Genomic DNA, 17,133 nt, shown 5'->3' on the forward strand with positions numbered 1-17,133 from the left:
CACACCTGATCATTTGATTCAGGTGTGTTGGAAGAGAGAAACATCTAAAACATGCAGGATTGTGGCCCTCGAGGACCAGGATTGCCCACCCCTGCGCTAGACCGTACTTGTGACAAGACCACAAAAAAGCGAACCCAAATGCACGACTCCAAAACTCAAAAATGTTCTCAAACTGATTTATTTACAAAAGTATCAACAGAAATATCATTCAACAATAAAAAAAACAAAACTCAAAGCGTCACTCTAAGGAGGAGAATAAAGAACCAAAAATCACTCGATTGAGGAAATCCAAACTAAAAATCACTCAATGAGGAAAAAACTTAACAATCTTTCTAAACAAAGTAACAACTCAAACACTTGATTAGAAAAGAGGCTGAATACAAAGTAGCAAACAAAATACAAAACCTGAAGGAAGTTTCCACAAGGGACATGAACGGAAATCCTGGACATGAAGAGGGCTAGAACGTGAAGCTTGACTCAATGACAAGACAAACTGGCACAGGACAAAGGGAGACGCAGTCTATATATACACACACAAGGTAATGAGGAACAGGTGGAGACAATCAGGGCTGGGTAGACAATCAGACACAGGAAACACCGGGGAGAGGGCAAGCGTCCTGAAACACGAGGGCAAAGAGGTTTCAAAATAAAAGCCACGAGACAACACAAATACAAGACAAAAAACTAAATAAAACCTAACACCTGGTACGAGACATGACAACTTGCAAGTACAGACTAGCGATTACAGACTTGTGAGAACGCAAGTACGGACTTGCGTACTTGAGTATTGAGACACGGCTTATACTATGTTACAAGAGCACAGAGCGCTAGGATGGAGCTGGAGTAGCTGACGGACCGTGGAAACTGCAGGCCTGAGAATACACAGAGAGCAACAGAGGGTCGAGCCAGCAGGACGTGGGTGTGGGGCATTGGAGGGGGAACATGCGGCAATACCCCTCCTCTCAGATAAGTGATCCTTTTGATTAGATTTTTTTTTATTTTACCCTCCTGCATGCACTCCTGGCTGCTTTAGAACTTAGTGTATCCGAGCGTCTGAGTATTGACGGCGACTCCCCCCCCGACTCAGAACGTGTGAGAGCCGGACCGGGAGCAAACCAGATTGTGACAAGGCTGAGACTCCACCAGTATCTGGACATCTGACTCCTCAGATTAATATTTTATTCTTTTTTAAATTGTAATAAATTCTGTTGAACGTTTTAGTCTTTTATTTTATTACACTGCTCACTCCTGGATCTGAATCTTGTTTTCAAATGGGTCCTAGTCCGTCACTAGGTGGCGTTGTCTTTTGTCTCCATTTTTAAAGTTTTTTGTTTTTTTAAATTTGCTTTCACCCACCACTTGGCCACACTAGGAGAATTGAATGTTATGTTGTTATCCTGGTCTCAACTCTGAATGTATCTCTTTCACATTTTATGAGTGTTCAAGCCATCTTTCAGACCAAATGAGTGAAGAGCACAGAAATATGATTTGTAGGTTTCAAATAGAAGCAAGATCCTTAATTATCCTTATAGATTAAGGGTACATCAAGTGGCTGACTTATTAAATCAAGAATTTAACCTATTTATTCTCAGCAGTGTGTTGCATCATGATAGCAGCAAAAACAAGAACAAATCTGGAGTTAATAAAAATCAAAATGCAACAGCAGTAGCGTAGTTAAACTAGACTTAACATTTTGATAGTTTACTGTAGAGAAAATGTGGGGAGTCCATATTGACATCCAGTGCTGAATGATTAATAGAATGTTAGAGCATTATTTACAGCACCATAATACATATATCTATTTGATAAAGCATGATGTATCAGCAATAGTTATTTGTAATCTTATAGCTATACAAATAAAGGAGTCACACTAATTTAGGCTAAAGTCACTATGCTCTACCCTCAGGGAAAATTTGGTTTTGAAATGTTTAGTAGGCTGATTATTGATATTATGGTCTACACAGTCCACACTCTCTCCAGAGAACCCGGAGAGAACCCACGCTGCACAGGGAGAACATGGAGACTCCAAGCAGAAAGATCCCTTCTTGCTGCAAAGCAACAGTGCTAACCAATGCGCCACCTTGCAGCCTTCCTTTGTTAATATGATTATGAATTATATTACAATAATACAACATCAGCAGTCATCACATATTCACAGTTTTTGCTCTATTACAACATTTCTCAGAAGAGGTGTCAACATGCAGGATAAAAATGTCAGCTTGGTGCCCTTTCTGATTTGAGGCGCCTCATGATGGTGGTGGTTGCTAATGATCAAGGAAAAAAGTCTTACAGTTACAGAGGACCATTTTATCCTCAATTAGAAATCAGAGTGCATTTGCGAAATGAAAGCAGGCATTTATTCAAGAGCATAAGAAGTCAGATCAAAGGCAAGTAAGAAAGCAGCAAAACATGATAAACACAACAACTAGTCAACCTTATAATCCCTGAGAGATCTTTGAAAATACAATTAAACACTGGGAACAAACCAACATGTCAATCAAAGCCTTGTGTCTGAAATACAGACAAAAAAAGAATGTGCATGTGAAAATGTGCTTTGTAATAACTCACTGAAGACAGAAAAGAACCAACATATTTATAAATGTGCTTTGGTTTTACTGGATAACCCCTGTCCTTTTTTTTCTAGCAAAAGTGCTGCTGTTTCAGTGTTGTGTTTTCTTTGAAACAGAGACTCTTTTTATTTCTGTACCTAGTTTGAAGCATCATTTAATATTTCCCTGTTTGTCCACTATTCCTAATATCTACCTAATCCCAGTCAAGGGCAAAACAAGTTGGTGAAAACAGCCACTTAAGACAAATGACAGGGACTCACGACATAAGCATTTGACTCATTGGATTAATAAAATCATTAAACTGTATAAAAACCCTTGCCATTCAACTCGGGTCCCAACAGTGTTTCACCTTGTCTGTTTTGAAGCGAGGTGCTCTCTGTCTTGTTGAGAAATGAAAGGGTGTTAGTCTCGGCTCTTGCAACTCTCGACGAGCCCTTCCGCCGGCCTGCATGTCTCCATTGCTCAACGACATTGATTACCTGATGCAAGCAAAAGCCAAGTTTGCCGCTCTGATCATTAATCCTACTGCAACGCCGCTCTTAAACAACAGCCCCCTACCCTCACCCCCTCACTTCTTTCCCTTTCCTCCCTATTTCTGGCATTTATTGAAGTAACAGGGGCACAGACTAAATGAGGCCTGAGTGATGGAGGGTTTGCCAAGCAGAATTTTTCTCATGCACAGGGTGGAGCCTGCCATCATCTGACAAGAGCTTTGAATTTTCATAATACTATATGGCATGGAGAGAAAATTCCCATTGAAATCAATATTTCATGGCAGGGGTGAATCCCTAGTGGAGCAGCTCTGTAAATTGATTTGAACAGAAATATGTTTAGATTTTCATTTTACAAACTGATGGTGTTGCTGACACAGGTGAGGACCTGTGTTTCTCCAACTTCTAAGAATAACACTTAAGGATGCGCTAAACAACCAATTTAAGACTGAAAACATTCTACACACATTTATCAAGCTATTTACTCCAATTTGTCGCAAAAAGAATGCTTGTAGGCAAAATGTAGGCCTAACCTTTAGGAACATTTTTCAAGTGATCACATGATTAATTGCATTCATTCTCTTAGCAGAAATAGCCTATCGTGTTGTTGCAGCCCGTTGAGGAGTGCAGCTGCATTGTATATGATGTTAACGTTTTATTTTTTCCATGTGTTTGCCAGGATACCTCTTTTTCTATACGTTACACATAAACTAACAAATAAACTCAATAAAGAAAAAAAAAAAAGAAAGAAAGTGACATCAGGACAATCCCATTTCTACCATATTAACTATTCTTTTCATAAAATAATTCTGTTTTTCTCAGTGATTTTAATGGTGTAATAACCATAATATTCAAATTAACAAATGGAAGGTCAAATTAACAATAATACACAGTATTTTAAATGTATAAATAGGAATGAAATGACAGACACTTGGCTGAAATCTGAATAGAATTAAACCTGAGCAGGAAAGAAGACCTGCTGCTTGTAGACAAGCTACATCAGAGAAATGGTATAATAGCAATAGCACTCTGATGCAAACTGATAAATGCAGACAAGAGAACTGCATAGAAAGTGACTGCAAACAAAATCAGTGCTTGTGTTGTTTTCACACTGATAAATGTTCTGCTGTGAAACCGTATGTCTTGGCATTCATGTGAATGTTATTTTGACAACCATGTCCCCAAAAAATTACAACCCCACAAAACTAAACTGCATTCTCAGTTACACGTTGAAGAAAATGTAATTTTGTTTGCAAATAAACATATTTTATCCCTTGTAATGTTGTCAAAAGGCAGCCAGTTTGACCACGTGACCACGTGAGGAATATGGAGGCATAAGTCAACAACCAAACTCTCCCCAAGACGACCAGGGTTCTCAGCCTGAGAGGGACCATTACTCCCACACTTCAGTTTTGTTTTCATTCACTTTCTGTTTGGGTGTAGGCACCAAAACAATGTGGTTTGGTTAAGGAAAAGCCCAAACTATGGTTGACACATTCAGTAGGATAATGGTAGGCTTGGTTGAACTTAGGCACCAAAGATATGTTATTTGTGATACATCATAAACAATCCAGCAACTGTTTCCCTCAAAATATAACTGAGATTGTAGTCTACTTGTATTAGAACATATTTTTGTGGAGGCAGAATTGACTTAGACACATAGCACATACCTAAACATGACAACACAGGGCTCCAGACTCACTTTTTCACTGATGGCACCAGTGCAACCAACTTTCTTATTTGGTCGCACCTCCCACCAGTCACAAGCAAAACATGTGTCTCGCTGAACATTTTCTTATTGATAGACAGTAAAATTTACTGATTCTCCCTAAATGCCCCACATTGCGGACTGCAGTGTGCTCAGGCAGGTACGCAACCAAAAATTACTTTAAAGAGAATAAACAAGGGCATTCTAAATGTCACATTTGTCCAAGATGAGAATGAGTTATCAGTGCCACGTACAGAGTGCGAGTAGGGCTTCATGCAAAGCCCGAGGCCACTATTGTTATCCTGGTGCGCCTTTTCTTATTATTTCGACTCTTCCGTACAAAATTTCAGTCGGCTACTCCTCCCACAGATTTGAGAGCACCCACACAAATTATGCATCAAAACGTGTTCGTTCTCGATCGGGAATAGTGTGCTTGCATACAGATTTACAAAAATTGCATTTTTCGCGATGCAATTCGCAAAAACATCGTAAAAATCTCCCATTGAAAATGAATGGGACGGACGAAAAAAATCACACAAAATTACACTGCTTTTCAAACCTCCACTGCTCAGGCATACTTTCACCTAGAGAATCCATTTCAACTTTAAAATGTTGACGCGCCCTTCCCCTGTTTCAAAGACTTTCGACTTTTTTCATATCATCACTCGTTTCTTCGTGACAACCTCTCAAGTTTTGAAACTTTTTCACCCCTTTTCAGCCTTTACAATGGGTGTGTATGTGGTCCTTTAGAGTGAGTGATGACATCACTAGAGTGGGAGCTCAGAAAAATCTCACACAGTAAACTTTTTTTTAACTTGTCGCCCTGGCCACAATTTTTATGCCACAGACATCATTTTTACATCAAAACATAGGAAAATTTGTCCTCCCGCTCACAATGTTACTTTGAAAGCCAACAGAATTAAGTTTGGGGGAGTTTTGGAGCCTTGTTCCTCCACAAGTCTCTCTTCCTTCCCCATCTGCCCCCATTCAAAGACGGCTACTGATTTTTCTCAAGGACCACAAATTTACACATTACTTCTCAAGTGATTGTGCGCTCATTTTGTACTCTAAGAAAATAAAAAAATATATCTCTGTATTGCCTTGGCAAGGTCTTGGCTTTCTGAAAATGTGCTCGGCTTTTCTCTCCGACACATAGTTTTGAAGAAAATGGCGGTTGTTTGAGGTCTTCTCCTTCTGGTCACTTCGACTGATTTGAAAATTAAACCAAGTATCTGTTGCAGCTGTGTGCTTTGTTGCCCGGCAACGCTCTAACCCTACTCCCCCCCCCCCCCGCTCCCTCCATACAGCAACAGCCCTTCACACAGCTGAGGCTTAGGTTATTCAAAATTTTTAGTGGGTTTGGTAATTACAAAATAGTCATTTAAAGGTCCCGGCAGAGTCCCGTGGCACTACCAAATTTTCTGCAAGGAAATTTTCTACTTTTATTTACACCCGCCCTTTTCTATGAGCGAAAATGAGCGGAAAAAATGTAGGTGTGCTTCACTTTTCACGAGAAGACCACATTTCTAAGTGTAAATGCTACAGTACACCGAAGTAATACAAGTACCGCTTTCCACCACTGTGGTGAACACAGCAGCTTCCTGTGCCGGTTGCAGCGACACAAATACAGCTTAATGATCATAATGCACTCACACCAGTGAGACGGCTTGAAATTTTAACTCGCACACTCTCAAAAAAAGGTTGCAAATGCGACCATTTTGGTCACAACTCGGAGCCTTGCTCCCTCAGCTGGACAACACACCATGCCAGACCACAAAAACTGCTCAGGAACACAAACACATCCCTAAGCCAGATTCCAAACTCCCCAGATCCCAATCCAATCAAGCATCCATGGAATGTCACAGATCAAACCTGACCCATGGAGGCCTCACCCCGCAACACACAGGGCTTAAAGGATGCAATGCCAACATCCATGAGTCAGACCCCATAAGTCCTGTGTCCATGCCCCAGCTGGTCAGAGCTATGTTGGGGAGAGGAGACCTCCACGTTAGTAGGTGCTCACAAGCAGACCCAGTCCTTCCAGGGGTCCACTGCAGATGGACCACTAAAAAAGGCATAAGAAATAGAGACAGGTGAACAGAAGATATTGTCACTCAAGTTAAAAAAAAAAATTAAAAAAAAACTTGCTTTGGCCATTGAGTGTACATATTATTTTACAGTGCTACCACAGACTAATGGCACTGACTGGATTATTTTGTGTTGCCTATCGTGTACAGAAAATTTGAGGTTGTAAATGAAAGTAAGTGAAGCTGTGTGGCTGATGTGCCTTTTTGTTTGCATCTGAGAAGCGACATCCAGTGGTTCTGAATGTCATACACAGAGCCTTTAAAGTTCAAAGGTTTTTTACCTTTATATATTTTTTTAATAAAACTTAACTTGTGCAGTTCCAGTTCCAGCAGGCACCGAAGTCCACGTAACTTACATCTTGGTGTCGCTGAAGATCTAGAGGACTAAAATCCAAGTTGTATTATTTAAGTTTACATTTAAAGTTGAAACAGGTTCTGGGCTCTGGCATACTTTTGTTTTAAAAAAAGGAAATCAAAACAGAGAACCATTATTTTTAGAATTGCGTCTTTACCCTGGGGAAGTCACCGCCAACACATCCATCAACACAGTAGCCCTGCTGCATGTCCTCAAAACCACAATCAAATATGAGTTCTGTGACACCCACACATCAAGTGGCGGACACACTGACTGCGAAGAATTTTCACACCAGGTAATTATCTGCTGTTTTTCGTTGCCTTTGGGAGGAAAGTGGGCAAGGCCGGCTGAGGAGGAGAAGGAGTGGTTGCAGGGGGTGAGCTCTCCCTTACACCCTTAGATGTGAGGGTGAAAATTACACAGCCTCCTTGGTGGGCCTGGAGAGCCACCAGACCTCATCAAGCAGCAGGTGAGCACTTTTTTGCATCCTTTCCTCAATGTCGTCCCATCGAGTATAAATAGAACAATATGGCAGGACAAGTCACATCTCATTTGGTGTGTTGTGTTTCAGAGCACCTCCGCTGAGACGCTGGGCAGTGAGGGCAGCTGGCAGAAAGCAGAGCTCCACTAGTGGACAGAGGCCAGGCTTGGAATTTACAGTCCCCGCTGAGAAACCATTCTTTGAGCCCTTCAGTCGTACCCTGGTGTGTACTAACACACAATGAGCAACATTCTGGGCTTTTTCTCAAGAATTGCGATGGTGTTTTTGCAGATACTGCAAGTAAGGGTTAGTTTGATCTAAAAAGCTAACACTGCTTTAAAAAAAAAAAAAAAAAAATACAGAGCCTCCAAAATCAAACTACACAATGTTAGGTTGGCCTCCATGGTGTATTTATTACCAAGAAATCAACAAAGTTTGAGCCAATGCAAATCGAAACTCAGAAAATGAACTGTTAATGATCTCAATAATACACACAATATAGGGAGTAATGTTACAGGGTGCAAGCTCTCTGAACCTGCTTTTGATGTTCTTTTTTTTCTTATCGATGCAGATTTTTTTTTTTTTTAAATCACTTCCTTCTGACTGGTCACCTGGGCTCAGACAACAGCAGCAATACACGTTTGTCATAGGGCTGGGTGATTTAAAAAAATAAAAATAAAAAATCCATCACGAGAAAGCATTTTATTAGGGTCCGAGCACTCCAGTGCAAGGACCCTATTGAAACCCATGTGATTATTAGGGTCCGAGCACCCAAAAGGGTGCGAAGACCCTATTGGAACTGCTCGGATTATTATTATTATTATTATTAGGGTCCGAGCACCAAAAGGGTGCGAAGACCCTATTGGAACTGCTCGGATTATTATTATTATTATTATTATTAGGGTCCGAGCACCCAAAGAGGGTGCGAAGACAGGATACAGGGTCCTCTGGTCAGAAGTGAGGCCTGCACAGAGGCTAAAGTGATGGATGTCGAAGGGATGATGATCCTAAATATATGGCCAAAGAAATCAAAGACCTTTCAGGTTGGAGGAGTGGAGAATTGACTAGCTATGCTGCATTGCACTTGCTTGTGATTTGCTTAACATCAAAGGCAAATATATCTCACAACAAGCCAGAACTGAAGGTGGCAGTGCAGGGAAGGCCTGAGTGAACATCACTAGGGAAGATCCAAAGTGTCTGCTGAGGTCTGTGGATTAAAGTCTTGCACTGACTGCAAACAGTTTTCAGCAAAATATTGCACTTATTTATTTTTTTTTGACTTCATGCCTTTCAAATTGCTCCAGCACAGGTATTTTAAAATTGACCATCCCAAATTACAGCTCAGACTTGACACTTCACTAAAGTGTCTGTTGATTAAAATTGAATTAAATGTCTTAAAACACGTGACGTGACAAACGCAATAAAAATGTCTGTATCTGCCCAAATACTTATTGTCTGGATTACTAATAGGACACTATGGTGTGGAATGGACTGTGGTCATTTGGTCACATTTGCAAAATTTAAATGAGAATTAAAAAGGACACCTATAAATTCATAAAATCAGAATCAGGGGTTCCAAATGTGGGGCCAATGGTAAGAAAAAAACTCCTTTGGGAGTGACAGGAGCAACTTGTTTAATTTACACTTCTGATATCTTTTGAAGGTCTAAGGGGTTCACAAGGCCTTCACAAAAGGGATGTGGGTCCATTTAAGTCTCTCAAAGGTTTTAAAAATATTTCTAAACAATGTGATGTTAATCAATCCCTCTCTGCACCAGGAAAACCCCCACGGACGAAGGCACACACGGGCACCGGATCTTCTCGCACCACCCTCGGAACCCTCCTTCACGGACCGCGGCACAGAAGACCCCCACTCCTCCCTCACCACGACTGGCATCCCTGCACCAGATCCCGTCACCTGGCTACTCCCCATTTTTTCCCTTTTTGAAAATAAAAACTTTAACTTAACTTTTTTCCCTCCTGTCTCCCTTTCGTTGTGGATCCGCCCTTACAATCACCGAGCACGACCTGTCACAGGGCACATGCAAGAAAACCTTTCAACATCTGGAATTTTGCCAGAAACAGTGGTAAAAACCAGAGAACGGTGACCATTTATGTCAAATCACTGCATAAATGAGTTCTGCTTATTTTCTATGCTATCCTCAAAGCCCAAGGCTGTTTAGTTTTCCACTAAAGAATATCTATTGTCATTTTTTGTTGAATTAATGACTTAAAAGCAAAACTGTCTAGTTGCATGTGTGTCGGTATACCACATATATCTCTTTCAAATAAAATCAGCTGTCTTCTTATACAAACATTTTTAAGAAGAAGAATTTTATTTATATAGCATTCTTCTTATACAAACATTTTTAAGAAGAAGAAGAATTTTATTTATATAGCACCTTTCACAGAAAAAATCACAGAGTGCTTCACACAAGACAACATAGTATAAACAGTATAAGGTACATCATGTAGATAAAAGCAGGCCAACAGAAATCCTATCAAATAAAAGCTTGTCTAAACAAATGTGTCTTCAGCTGCTTTTTAAATGACTCAACAGAATCTGTTTCACGGAGGGACTGAGGAAGGGCATTCCACAGTTTAGGAGCAACAGCCTGAAAGGACAAGTCACCTCTGGTTTTAAAGCGGGTCTTAGGGACCATGAGGAGGTTCTGGCCCGAGGACCGAAGGGTGCGACCAGAGGAGTAGGGGCACAGCAGATCACAGACATATTTAGGGGCCTGGCCATGCAAGGCTCTAAAAGTCATAACTAGTATTTTAAAATCTATTCAAAATTTAATGGGGAGCCAGTGCAGGGAGTACAAAACAGGCATAATGTGAGTCCGTCTGCAGGATCTTGTTAAAAGCCTTGCTGCAGCATTCTGAACCAGTTGGAGGCGATTTAGAACAGATATGTTAAAACAAGTAAAAGGAGAATTGCAATAATCTAAACGAGATGAAATAAAAGCATGAATCACCAGTTCAAGATCAGAATTTGATCAAATTGGCCTCAATTTAGCAACGTTTCTCAAGTGATAAAAACAGTTTTTGACCAAAAGTCTAGAATGGCTGTCAAGAGACAATGATTGGTCAAACCAAACACCAAGATTTCTGATGCTTGACTGGACTGAGGAGCCAAGAGATCCAAGGTGGCTCGCAATGGAGGGGATTTTCTGCTCTGGCGCAATTATTAAAGTTTCAATCTTTTTAGAATATAGCTGAAGACAGTTTTGAGTAAGCCATGTCTTGACACTTGACAGACAATCCAATAACTCTGTTGCCTTGTGTAACTGAGACTCCTTAAAAGAAAAGTACAATTGGATATCATCAGCATAGAGGTGATAGGACACATTTTTAAAATGGCTGATGATTTTTTCCAAGAGGGCTAATGTACATCAAAAACAAAACTGGCCCTAAGACCGACCCCTGGGGGACACCATGTCGCAGAGGAGTAGCTTTAGACATAATGTTATTCAAATGCACAGAGAATGTTCTATTGGTCAAATAGGAGGACAACCACTTCAGGACAGTCCCAGAGATTCCAAAGTCACTGTTCAGTCTCTGAAGCAAAAGTTTATGATCTACTGTATCAAATGCTGCTGACAAGTCCAGTAGAATCAGAACTGAATATTGACCAGAGTCAGCGGCCATCCGGATGTCACTGGACACTTTTAGCAGGGCAGTCTCCGAAGAGTGCATCTTACAAAAGCCAGATTGAAATTGGTCCAACATTTCATTGTTGTACAGGAAATCAGTCAGCTGCTCAGCCACCACTTTCTCCACAATTTTTGAGAGAAAGGGTAATTTTGATATGGGCCTAAAATTGCTAGGCTCAGCTGGATCCAAATTGTGCTTTTTTAAAATGGGAGTTATCACGGCCTGTTTTCAAAAACTTTGGAACAGACCCAGTGGAAAGAGAAACATTGATCAGATTAACAACATGAGGGGCAACAAGGTCAGTTACCTAATAAAACAAAGATGTGGGTATGACATCAAAAGGGCAAGAAGATGGTTTCATTTTACCCAATAAAGCCGTAATGTCGTCCAATGTCACACTAGAAAACACAAACCAGGAGCAAGTAGTAGATGAAACACAAGTGGTGGTCACACCAGAAGGTTTTACATTAGCCCTGCTCTCCTCCACTTTGTTCACAAAATATTGCAAAAATCTGTTACAATCATCAACGGTGCAAACAGGCACCGATGGAGCCGAAGGGGAAACAATTTTCTGAATTGTATCAAAAACAACCTTTGGGGTTCTCTTGTTCCTATTCACCAGATTAGCAAAGTAGGCTAACCTAACCTGTTTTATCATGTTATTAAAAGATGCAATAAGCTCTTTTAAATGCAGCCTGTGCACCTCCAATTTTGTGGATTTCCACAGACGCTCTACCTTGCGACAAGTTCTCCTGAATGAAGCAATTGCTTCATTTAGCCACGGTTGTGAAGTTTTAAGAGAAACTGTTTTGAGCTTTAAAGGTGCCACCACATTCAGCACAGACTCACAATGGTCCTTGAAGGCATTAGTATAGGAGTCAGCATCATTACCAACTCCATCAAAGCAAGGCTGAAACAGCTCCGAAAAGTTTGCCACAACAGTTTGGTTTATAATGCGCTTTTGGCACACCAAATTAAAATACACACAACAATGATCAGACACAAGAACATCCACCACAGTAAGACAATCAATGCTCAGGCCAAAAGACAAAACTAGATCCAAAGTATGTCCTTTGTTATGTGTTGGACCAGAAACATGCTGCTTTAAATGAAATGAGTCTGTGAGTGCTAAAAACTCTGATGCTACAGCACAAGAAGTGTCATTTACGTGGAAATTGAAATCACCAGCAATCAGAACTCTGTCAAGTTTAATCATCATAGGGCCCCCCTATAGCTCACCTGGTAGAGCGGGCGGCCCATGAACAGGGGCTGTAGTTCCCCGATGCAGCGGTCGTGAGTTCGAATCCCGCTCACGACCCTTTGCTGCAGGTCTGTCCCCATTCTTCTCCCCCCTTTCCTGTCTCCCTCTACTGCACTAAATAAAGGCAAAAGCCCAAAAAAATATATAAAAAAAAAAAAAAAGGTTAATCACTAATGGAAAAGAATTCAGAAATCTCATTAAAAAACTCACGTGCAGGACCAGGGGGTCGGTAGATTAAAACACAATAAAAAGAGTCAGTGTTTCCAACCTTAGTCATCTGAAGCTCAAATGAGTTGAATGGCTCCGGCTTCATTTGTCTGCACGGAAAGTAGTCCTTGTGAATGAGCGCAAGTCCACCTCGCCGTGCGACCCGTGGGGTCCCAAACACGGAACAGTTCGGAGGGCACAGCTTGTTCAGGTGTGTATACTGCTTTTCCCTCTGCCAAGTTTCCGTCAGGGCCATGAAATCAAGGTTCTCATTCAGGAACAAGTCACTCAGAAAGCATGCCTTGTTCGCTATGGAACGTGCATTTAGCAGACCAAAACGCATTGACTGTGCACGCCCGGCTGGAGATGCGCGCAGACTGGCATGGCATCTCGGCGCAGTCTGGGTGATTTCCTCCACAGCGATGGCTCGTAGGACACGCTCACGCGAAGGGGGGATCCGGGCTTGTCGAGTTGGAAAGGACCAATCAGACTGCAACAGGAGCGTGGAACCATCGGCTGGTGTCGTGCGGGTTGACTCCCAAGTCAGGCCCTGGACGGGAATCTGCCGTAAGCAGCGCTGATCGCCAACAGCACCGGACCCGGCCACCCAGGACGTGTACCCCCTCTGCTTCCTCCTCCTGGATTGTACACCAGCCCGTGAACCCCTCTTCCTTCTCCTGCCACGACACTTCGCTACCAGCAAATACTCGGGGGATGACGAGGCACATTCAAAAGGTGGAAGGAAAAACTCCTCATATCTGTACCAGGTAACACACACTTTCTTCATGTGTTCCTTCATGCCAAAAAACGCATGACGGTCATAGTGAATGGCAGCTGAGACACAATTTTTGGTTCACAGGCACAATATAGCAACATGTAATGTTATTAGAGCAAGTAAGCGACCGAGCAGAGAGGCAGTGAACGCAAATCCAAACACAGGCGCCATCTTCCTGCCGGAATTGGCCTTCCACTTAATGAGAATTAATCATCAAGCCAACAATGAAGCAACTGCTGTGAAAAGCCAACCCTTTTCTTTTATTTTTACACATGACTGTATTTGGTGAACAGTTCAGCTACCTTTTCATTTCTGAACTTGGTTTTCAGGGTGCTACAAGTTTTTACCTTTATTTTTAGCTAAGCACACAAAAACACACAAACTCTCTCTCACACACACAGATAAAGTGAAAACAAGGGCAACCACAGCAAATCCTTTTATCAAACCCCAGTGAGTCAATCAATCTGTATTTACTGAAAAGTTGTTGCATTCATTCAGCCTTCATCAGCTTAGCACTGCACCCTGCATTTTGGCATGTATAGCTATGAGCCAATGGAGGGTTAATACCGACAGCTTCCTTCATTAGGTATACAGTAGGTGCAGGAGAGAACAGAACAATAGAGGACTCACCAGTATCTCAAGAGGCTCCCAGCAAAACATGGATTAGGTGGAGATTATTAAATGTCAGCTCTTAAGATGAATACTTTTTACAGCCTCAAAGTAAATCAATACTACTTATCTTTGATAAAAGAGGCAGAGTAGATGTGCCAGCATAGCAGTCTGACAGCTTCTTCTTTCTCTCTTTCTCCTCCAAACCCCTACTAATCAAATTCAGGAATCCCATAGGAATGTTTTCAAAATGCATTATAGTGCATTTGTGATTTTACATACCTATATGATTCTTAACTATATAGCGTATAGTCCAAAATGTCTATTTCCATCTTTGTTTTCTTCTGCCACTGACAGTCCTGCTTTCTCTGTTTTTCTTTTCTATTCTTTTTTTTCTTTTCTTTTTTTCTAAAGGCTTTATAAATTAAATTTCCTGGCATGGGTCCAATGTGTGACACAAATCATTTAGAGTCCATTGTTTTTGAGAGAAGCAACTTTTTCGGGATATTATTCGACAGTGCTTGATCTCTGCCTTTTTGTTTGCCTTTCTTGTCTGTCTGCCTGGTTATATATATGAGTGATATTTTCAGGTGTGTATATTTTCTACACTTGTCTATATGTATTTCTTTCTCAGTGTCTTGCAGCAGTAATACCAATGATTTCTCTGAACATTCTACTTCATGCTGAAAAATCAATTTTTTCAAAGGCACCCAGATTGACATCTGCAAATATTGATGGTAAACAACCCAATCAGAAGATGGCTGTACCTCACTCGCAGACCTCATCTCCCTGCTTTCAAAACAAGCACAGAATACCCTGCGCTCTGCCTGATCCCACATTACTCCTGCGATGATGTGAGCATGGACATTTTGAAGTTTGAAGTGCCTCTGCCCCAAGGAGTGTGTGCCATTACTGAACCTTTGCTCCATGTGTGTGCATGTGCATACATTTTTGTACATTTGTAGTTTGCCCTCAGTGCTTTCACAGTGCCTGCAACCAAATCATAATTACAATGTAATATCACGCGTAAGGCAGTGCCCCCGCTGTTGTTTCACTTTCTCCTCCTCTTCCCTTCTATGAATATCAAATGCTCTCATGCTGAGCTCTGAAAGCTTCACAGCCCTTTCTCATACACACACGTGTGTATGTGTGATTTGAAGGGGGGTTGGGGAGGTAGTTGGATAGTACTTTCCTCCTCGGGATTTGACAGGAAAAGCCAGCAGCGGGACCTCGAATTTAAAAATACGTACAGTTTCCCATTGGTCTGTCGTTACCACTATCCAAGCAAGACAACCTTAGATCCTATTCAGCTGTCCACTATAGGGTAAACATGATATTTCTTATTCATGTCACACAAACAGCAGAAATCACAAAGGCTATCTCAGATGCTGTGTGAGACTATATGCCAGAGTTTGGGCATGGCTGTGGTATTGAATAGATGAAGCCTGCAAGGCTGTAGCTATGCCACTGGTTTAGAAAACAGGGCATCTGTCAAACATTCACTCAAAGGAGACATTTTTTGTGGAAAACCACTGAAATACTAGTTTTATATATGCAGTCCTTGTAGTTTGCTACTCACTTGTCCACTGTGTACTGTTCTGTGCATTCCATTAGTTTCCCAGAGTATTTTCTCCTCTAGATGCCGAGTTTCTTTCTTTTGATTTAAGGGAGTTTGTTCCCTCACATACCACAGTTTTCAAGGGCTCATTTGACAGATGTTGTCTTTTCAACCCACTAACACAGTAAAGCAGAAAGTAGCACTTTTTTCCCACTTCACTGTGTTTATTGAGTAAAGCACTAATTCAAAGAAACTGCCTCAAGCAGTAATATAAACAGATTATCCATTCAACTCTGGACCGGGGGTCTCTTTTATCTATGAATCAGAATCGACAAACGCATAGTACACGTTCTGATGCTTGCTCTGCAGGCATCAAACAGATGCAAATACAAACAAATTCAATAATATTTGAGGGCTACATAATATCAATTTAAGAGAAATGGAGACATGCTTAACTTTGTTAAAGTGGTGACTAACAGACAGGAGAAGCCATTCTTATGAAAGGACTTCAATAAACATCTTTAAAATCATCTGTTTTCACACATCAAGGCAATTGGGGAAAGTCATAATAAAAATCCCACCCAAGAGTAGCCCCTTTAAAATGTAAATATCTCACATTTACAGTCTTTTTGGTGAAAATAATGTGTTTTGCACCATTGGCCATTGTGCCTATTACACATTTTGGTGTGAGACTGGGCTGAAGAGTAGCAGCAAAAAATTGAGTCAAACCCTAAAATTAATTCTACAAGCAAAAATCAAAGGCATTTTTAGGTTATTGGGATCTGCATGCGCCTAAGCTTGATCCTTTGTTCATGTCCTCATGAGCTTATGTAAAAGGAGAGCACAATTTATGGCAGAGTGCTTGGGGTGCAAGTTGTTTCCGTAAATGCATGCATGATATGGGCTGCAAAAGTGGTTCCGTTAAATTAGCCTGTACATTAGGCTGTATGAACACTGTCCTAGTTGATCTCTGCTTATCTTAACCACAAGACGTTTGGTTGGAGGTCATTAACCAACACAGAAGTCTTTTTCCATTTTTGCCCACTGTTAGCAAAACCCCCACAAAGCTCTCTGCTTGCCAACACAGAACTGCCTGTAGTCCTAGTGACTGCTTACCCTAGTCAATACAGTATTAACAAAAAGAGTCTCCACCTGGTGGCACAATCAGGTACTACACCTACTGTACCATACATTTTCTTGCATGCATGTTGAGCATTCAGGGTTTCAGGGTCTTTTGGAGCTTGTGGAGCCACACAACACCGACCCCTTTGCACTACATTTCAGGCATTGGCCTAATGGAGCTATACAAAACTAGCTCAGGCTGGCTTGGATGAAGACATTTTTTAATTTTTTAATTTATATGACTGAAATGACT

At 41.2% G+C, this 17,133-nt stretch overlaps 1 long non-coding RNA gene across 1 annotated transcript; it reads left to right on the top strand.

Annotated features, from left to right (window-relative positions):
• The first annotated feature begins 640 nt into the window (after nt 1-640).
• Nucleotides 641-9,659, top strand: LOC103356326 (uncharacterized). The gene is made up of 2 exons (XR_520134.1): nt 641-7,915; nt 9,470-9,659. It is a non-coding gene; the product is annotated as an uncharacterized LOC103356326 (long non-coding RNA).
• Nucleotides 9,660-17,133: the final 7,474 nt, after the last annotated feature.

The sequence above is a fragment of the Stegastes partitus genome, unplaced genomic scaffold, assembly GCF_000690725.1.
Source record: "Stegastes partitus isolate 25-593 unplaced genomic scaffold, Stegastes_partitus-1.0.2 Scaffold193, whole genome shotgun sequence".
Lineage (NCBI taxonomy): Eukaryota > Metazoa > Chordata > Actinopteri > Pomacentridae > Stegastes > Stegastes partitus.